This window comes from Crocodylus porosus, unplaced genomic scaffold (assembly GCF_001723895.1).
Source record: "Crocodylus porosus isolate Cpor-Errol unplaced genomic scaffold, CroPor_comp1, whole genome shotgun sequence".
NCBI lineage: Eukaryota > Metazoa > Chordata > Crocodylia > Crocodylidae > Crocodylus > Crocodylus porosus.
In genome coordinates, this window is record NW_017728912.1 from 38,622,587 (window position 1) to 38,629,986 (window position 7,400).

The following is a 7,400-nucleotide window of genomic DNA, read 5'->3' on the forward strand; positions in this document are numbered from 1 at the left end:
GTGGCCTGTTATAAACTAGTCAGGGGGGATCAGCAGGCATTGGGGGAGTCACTGTTCCCTCGTGCACCGTCAGGAGTGACCAGGAATAACGGTCACAAGCTGGCAGAGGGCAGGTTTAGGCTAGATATCACGAAGCACTACTTCACGGTCAGGGCAGCTAGGATCATGGAACCAACTTCCAAGAGAAGTGGTGCTGGGTCCTACCCTGGGGGATTTTAAGAGGAGGTTGGATGCACATCTTGCTGGGGTCATTTGACCCCAGTATTATTTCCTGCCATGGCGGGGGGTTGGACTAGATGATCCACTCAGGTCTCTTCCAACCCTAGAAACTATGAAACCCAGTGCAGATGGGGAGGGAGGTTCCCCATAGGTCTAAAAATGTGATGGTGAGGAACAAGTTGGAGTGTTATTTTCCACCCCCAAAAAATTCCAGATCCATGGGGATCCCTATTCTTCACATATAATACACATCCCAATTTTCCCCAGCTGGCTTTGTGTGAAAAAGTGTTGGTTATATGCAAGAAAATATGGCATGTCATTCTGGCCTTGGTTTCTTATTCTCTAGGAGTTCATTTTCTAACTTTGGTAGAGTCCTTTGAAAATCCCATCCAAACTACTTCTCTTGCACAGCATAAACACCTAGATCTGAACTGTGAAATGCAGATATAAGTTCAATCAGTACGCAAATAGGTGCCATTTGTGGCTCTTTAATGTTAATTTCTTTGCACTTGGCATGTTTAATATCAGATATGTCCTTTTTTCACTGACATGCATCCTGCACTTGGGACAAGACATCCCTCTTATTGAACAGTTTTTGTTTGTTTCATTCTATTTTCTGTATATCTTCTCTAAATATGGAATGCACTGACAAATGACTCCTATAGGTGCTGGCAATGGGATATTGGAGATGACATCAAAGGAGGAAAGCAGTACAATACTTCGTACAGTATTATGTTTTAAATTGCAGTGTGCCATTTGGATTAGTTATGGTAGTATGCTTTATCTTGTGTTTTTTAAAGTTTGTGATCTACTAGGATGGGCTTAGATAAAAGACATTTCTTTCATTAATTCATCATTAATTATTAAGGATACCTTTAACTACTCATAACATACTTGAGTGATTCAAGATGCAAGCTGCCCATGCCCTGAAGAACTTGCAATCTGGGTCAGATGTGGTATAGCCATAATGCACTGGGAAGTTCAGAAGAAAGGATACTATTACTCTTCTAGCTTTGTAGACCTTAGAAGTCATTGGCCACTGTCACTAGCCTCCATCTTTTTCTACTGAGAGCATATTTTATCCCATTGCTAATAATTTACTTCAGGAGCTCTCATGTTTTTCTGGTTAAATCCCATAAAAATTCCAAAAGACTTAGCTAAACTACCTTTTATCATGGTACGTGCCTTACCCACACTGAGTTCTCACTGTTTACCATACTTGTATCTTCATAGATCTCCCACAATTTAGTATTAGATCTTCTCCTTTACTAGCCCAAAAATTCATTTCAATTCTTTATTTTCAGAAGTATTTATTTATCATTACTCCTTCCTAATAAATGCACAGATATTACCTGAACATAGAAAATAATAGGCAAGTGTTATTTGCAGCATGGTTTTCTCAGTGATTGTTGAAATTAAAAATTCTCTGCAGACAAGCATACCCACACCTCAATTGTAATTACTACTTCTAGCTTCTTAAGCTAATAGTTTGATATCTGAGGTTATCAGCTGGTAGGTACAGACGTAATGAGTCAGGTTAGTTTGAAGTCAGGCAGGAGGCAGGGTAGAGACCTTATAGACTAACTGAATCAGAGATACATAAGCTTTTGCAAGCAACAGTTTACTTCAGGTGCTATCCATCTCTGATTCAATTAGTCTACAAGGTGCACCTCTACTTTCCCTTCTAACTGCTAGGTAAGCAAATCTAAAACCTTATCTTACAACCCCATATTTAGTTTTATATTAATTAATTACAAGTTCTGTCTTCCTTGCCACACCCTTCAACACTCTAATCTATCCTTTGTACCCCATCTTCTGTCTCTCCCACAATATCTAGGTCACCAACCTATCTCATAATGTGGTGTGAGCCATTTAAATTTACCCCATCCTGAATGTTTCACAATGATTATATCACTTGTACCTTAGCCACATTGAAGAGTATTCCACATGGTTGTCAAATAGGGAAGCGATTTCACTTTCTACTCCTACTCTGTTTATTAGAGCCACAAATGCAGACAGTTGCACTATCCTAATAATTTTAACATGAATTTTCAAATCCTTCATTGTTGGACATTCTGCTCTTTAATAGAGTATCAAGTGTTCTCTTAACATTTATTTTAAAAATGCATATGCATTCTGACTCTTTTTCCTGGTAGTTGACCAATTGAAATTATTTGACTCACAGTTGACTTGCCCTATAACGATTATCTTATTTCTAGTCTCACTCTTGTCAACAGTGCAAGTGCCATAATCCAAAAAAAGCAGAAGTACATCTGTTCCACTTCTACATCTTCAATTCTTACATGCTTTGTGGTACGAGTGAGTTCAGGGCTAAGAGTAAACTTGTTTGTACTATTCTGCAGGGGTGGATTTGGAGTAGGTAATTGGAGTGAGGAGAAAATATTATGGAACGATGGAAAGAAACCAGGGCTCTCCTTTGGGTTTGTAGCCATTAGTCATCGAGAGCAGTTAGATTTGACTATTACGGGCTTCTCTGGCAAGCCAACCATTTTTCCCTGGGTCAGCCCCACAAGAAGCTGAAGAGTCACAGATGCTTTCTCCTGAACAGAGCTGGAATTTTGAAAGGCAGCTGAATTCACTAATGTTCTGTGTTTTGATATAGTGTGTGAGAAATGTTGATGAGGCATGAGGCAGAACAGCTTGCTCTATTGCTGGTGTATTGACTCTGCAGTGCTGACAGTAGTTAAAAAAATTGTTTTTGTACATAAGCTAAGTAAATATATAGAACTTGGAAGTCATATAGGGAACAGCTATGGGCAGTTCCATGGCTTCTTTTTTTTATAGAGTAGCTTCTCTGCCCAGAACAGCACTTAAATTTTGAAATCACTTTAGAACCATTATGGAAGGATGACATTTTGGGAACATTTGTGCTGTATTAATATGAATAACAATATCCATGCTTTGTCATGTGGCTGTTTAATAGGATCATAATAAGGTCAGATTTATTTTGCTGGACATAAGCATTAATGACTTCTTAATATAATGTATTTTGAGAAAAAAATGTTGTTCCTGGGGAATTATTTTGAGTGTAGGCTAAATTCAGGTTTTTGTAACCAGAAATTCACCCCGGGGCTGGGGGCAGAAGGGGAGTGCAGGGTGTGGGGTGGAGGGGGAGAGAGAATTGCAGTGATAACTACCCTAGGAGATGTTCAGATCAAAGTCAGTTTGAGCTGCTACAGGGATATCTGGGATGCACATTTGCAGCTAACACTGATGGAACAGTTAGCCAGCAACTGTGCCGATCCTCCCCAGTAGAAATATGTCCGGTTTTCAGCTACACATTTTCTACTGTGCCTTTAGGCCTCTCCATATTTCCCTGCCTCCTCACAGTTCTTGGGTTCAATTTCCTAAATTGTAAAGTCCGTGGGTCAGTCATCTTTGAGGGTGTCCTGGCTTCCATACCATTGAGAATCATAAGAGATGCTAGGGGCATCTATTGCATAGGTAAAAACAGTAAGGACATAGTAACCATCTTGACGAAGGGTAGCAGGTTGCTTTAGTTCTACCAGAAGTAATGGGAAGTGACAGCCATTTTGAATGAGGGCAAAAATTGTCAAAGGTGGTGCTTAAGGACATGAGAAGCTTTAAAAAGTCCAAAACCCACTCTTTAAGTGTTCGCCATGTATGACCCAGGGCACAGCTTGAGAGGGTGTCTCCTTCCAGCTATATACAGAGGAAGCAGAAGTGAGACCATGCTTGCTGGTGATTAAAAACCAGTACCATCTTTTGTTTATTAGCTATTCTAAGTATAAGGGGTCCCTAAGGATTTCCCAATAAGCCAGAACACCATCACAAAAACAAAGCAAACAAAAAAACCAACAAAATCAAACCAAACCAAAAGTGACCACTACGGTTAACACCACTGTTGATTCTTTCAGCAAAGAGGCCAAATAATGAATTGGTGTGGAGACCTCTGATTGATTCTTGGAGGTGAGGGTTGACGAAAATTGGTGGGGCACCATGGGTACTATCTGTGCTATAGTTGTTTTACAGCTGTGTAGAAGATTTTGGTCTCCATGGCTGTTGCCCCTGCAAACTTTTCTGCAAACATACAAAAATGTTGGCAGTATCACAACTTCCCACAGAAGCCTCAACAATTGGGTGTCTTGTAAAACTTCATTCTTCACTGGTTCTGGCACTTGCAGAATCAGACCTACTGACATTTTATACCAGCTTACAAATTTCAAAAGCTCTTCAATTTTTGTTTTTGTTTATTAACCATCTGACCTCCTACAATACTATATTTTCCCTTAAAACAAAAAAAAAAGCTTAATGGTTTTAAGCATTTGTGGAGTTTAATGGCCAAAGGAGTGACCCTCAGATATTCCATGCACCTGTTGCTGCTATTGACTTCTTTAAGATCTGTGGATGCTTAGCATTTCTGGAGCCCATTAGTGACATGACAAAAACTGTGCACTCTTGTTTGGGACTAGAACATATTGATCCTGTTTGCAGTTCAGTAGATCACATTACTTCCCCTGCTTTTGACTTGCTCATTCTTGTGTTCAGAGGCCACATTGATTGTTCAATGGAATAGTCAACTCATCTTAAGTGAGCTTGTTGGCAAGAAGCTCATGTTGGCTGTAGTACCAAAAGCAGCAATCATAACTGTGAATTGCTATGAGGTTTTGTACAAAACAGATGGACTCTTGGCCTTGAATGCTGTGATCCCAAAAGCTGGCCCTGGGAGACTGTGGAGGGGAGCAGTGAAGAACCTGGGGTCAGTTGAAAAACATATTGATAGCAAACTTATTTCAGTAAGGTTTGATCAGTATTCTTGGGATTCCTTTCTTAATGAAAAGAGCTAAAAAGGTGCATAAAAACATGAAAGAAATGGGAAATTTCTGTTCCCTACAAAGTGAAAGGGTGGGTGGATACTCCTGAGTCCTGACCTGCAATGTCCAATTTTTTTCAATAGCAGCACTGTCTCTGTTGCCCTTTCCTAGAAATTTGTTTTATGTATTTTGATTCCACTTGACAATGATTTGCTGCTATTTTTACTGTAAAATCTTGAGGAAAGACAATTTCTACACACGATGGGAGCCAACAGGAAAGATGACTTAACTGTGCTTTTTTAATAAAGAAAAACATACTGTTCTAAAGCAGTGGCTGGAAATAGTATCCCTTAAAGCCCTGTTCTTACAGCAAGGTGAGATTGTCAACGCCCCAGCTCACATCAGAGATTAGCTAATCACATAGGTAACCCCACTGATTTTGGTGGGATGACTTGTATGAGGAGCTACTCACCAGCAGGTATAGGCAAGGAACAGTCTGTCCTGAAACGCGGGGCCCTACTGTGTTTGAATTTTTAATGAGAATACGGAAGTGAGATGCCCAGATACCACAGTGATGGGCATGAGATGGGTGGATTGTTATTTTGGATTGTGTTAAGGTATGCAATTTTACCTCCTCCATTCTTGAAGCTGTGTAGCCCTTTTCCCATGTGGGGATGCAAAATGTCTATGAAATCAGTGAAAGAATTATTTATAATTGTTTTTCTCTCCACCATGTCCAGAAGTGCCGTGGCCACATTATTATTTCATATAACTTCAGACACGAGGAGATCAAGCCATTGTCACCTTTTCTGAATGTCAGTCTTTGACTCACAGTGGCAAAGAGACCAACTGTGGCTCCCATACATAAACGCAAGTTTATGGGCACGTGGTGTGAAGGTCACTGGTGATTTACTTTCTGGTTGTTGGAATGTACTTTTTTTGATGGATTAGTAAATTAGTAGGATGTGGACTTGTCAAATAGGTTTGCCAGGTTGTCAGAAATCATCCCAAGCGGACTGCCTAAAAAAGGGCTGGCACTGCATCACATGGAATGACCAATGATGCATCATATATTTTTAATAGACAGAATGTTTTAATAAACATCTCCCCTCCTAAAACACTGGATTTTAAAATAGGCTTTTGCCTTGAGCCATGTAGCTATCCAGCTGTGAATTTTATAAGGCAACAATCTTCACATCATTAGATGTTATGACTGATATTCCAGCAACTGAAATAGTAACTATTTACGCATATAAAAAAGTTTCAACTTAACAGTTAAAGAGCACATCTACTCTGAAAAGTGCCTCTAAGAAATGACATTGTGAACCTTCATGTTTATTGTCTCATTTCAGTTCAAATATGTGCAGTTTATACCATCAGCAGGTGATTTTTGTACCTGTCAGCTCTGCATACTAAACCTGGGAATTTGAAAAATCAAGCTGGGAATTTTCCGTCTGACAGAAAGTCTTTAGTTCAGATTTATCTAACGTGAGGACAAGGAGGCAGACTAGAATTCAGCTCACTATTCTGTAGCTCCATCAGCTCACAGTAGAAACTTGATTTTTTGTTAGTAAAGCAAAGCAGTGGGGATACAAAGGCAGAAGGGCAGATTTAATGAGGAAGAATAGTGCGGTGGATAGGGAACTAACCTATAGCTTGGCAGGATGAGTTTGAAATCCTTGCTTCTTCACAGGTTTCTGTGTTTTTGTGGGTGAATTTGTGAAGTTTGGTAGTTCTAAGTACGTGGGTTTTGTGAAGATAAATACATTATCTATCATTGTCAGTGGCAGTCCCTTGGTACGAAGATGAGTCCTCCAGTAAATAAGGAAGTCATCAGAGACTCCATAGATGACTGAGGCTGATCCAAGATCTGCATGTTTGTAATGAGGCCAGGCCAGAACCCTAGACCCAGCCAGTCCTAATTAAGAGATCAGGACAAGTTGTCCCTGAAATAAGCACCACTTGCAGCAAGCCCAGAGCAGCATCCTGGTCCCAGTTGGGCTGAGTAGGCAATCAGGGCAACCAATTCCCTGAAGCCACAGGCAGCAAACCGGACTGCTTCAGTCATTAAAAGCCAGGCCCAGCCCACAGTCTCTTTGTCTGGGCAAAGGAAAAAGTTCTCACTTCTGACCACTGTACTTTCTTGCTGATCTTCTGGTTTTTACTCCTGGCTCTGACTCTGGCAAGGCGTCTGCTATTCCCTGATCCTGGTTCCCTGCTTGTGATTCTGGTTTGACCTTTGGCTCTGGCTTGTAGCTTCTGAGCCCGTTAACCCAGTTTTCAGCTTCAGCTTATAACCTAAGCTTGTTTGACTTTGGCTTTGGCTTCCAAATCCAATTCTGACACCAGACCCCTCCAAACCCCAGCTGAACTACACCTATTCTT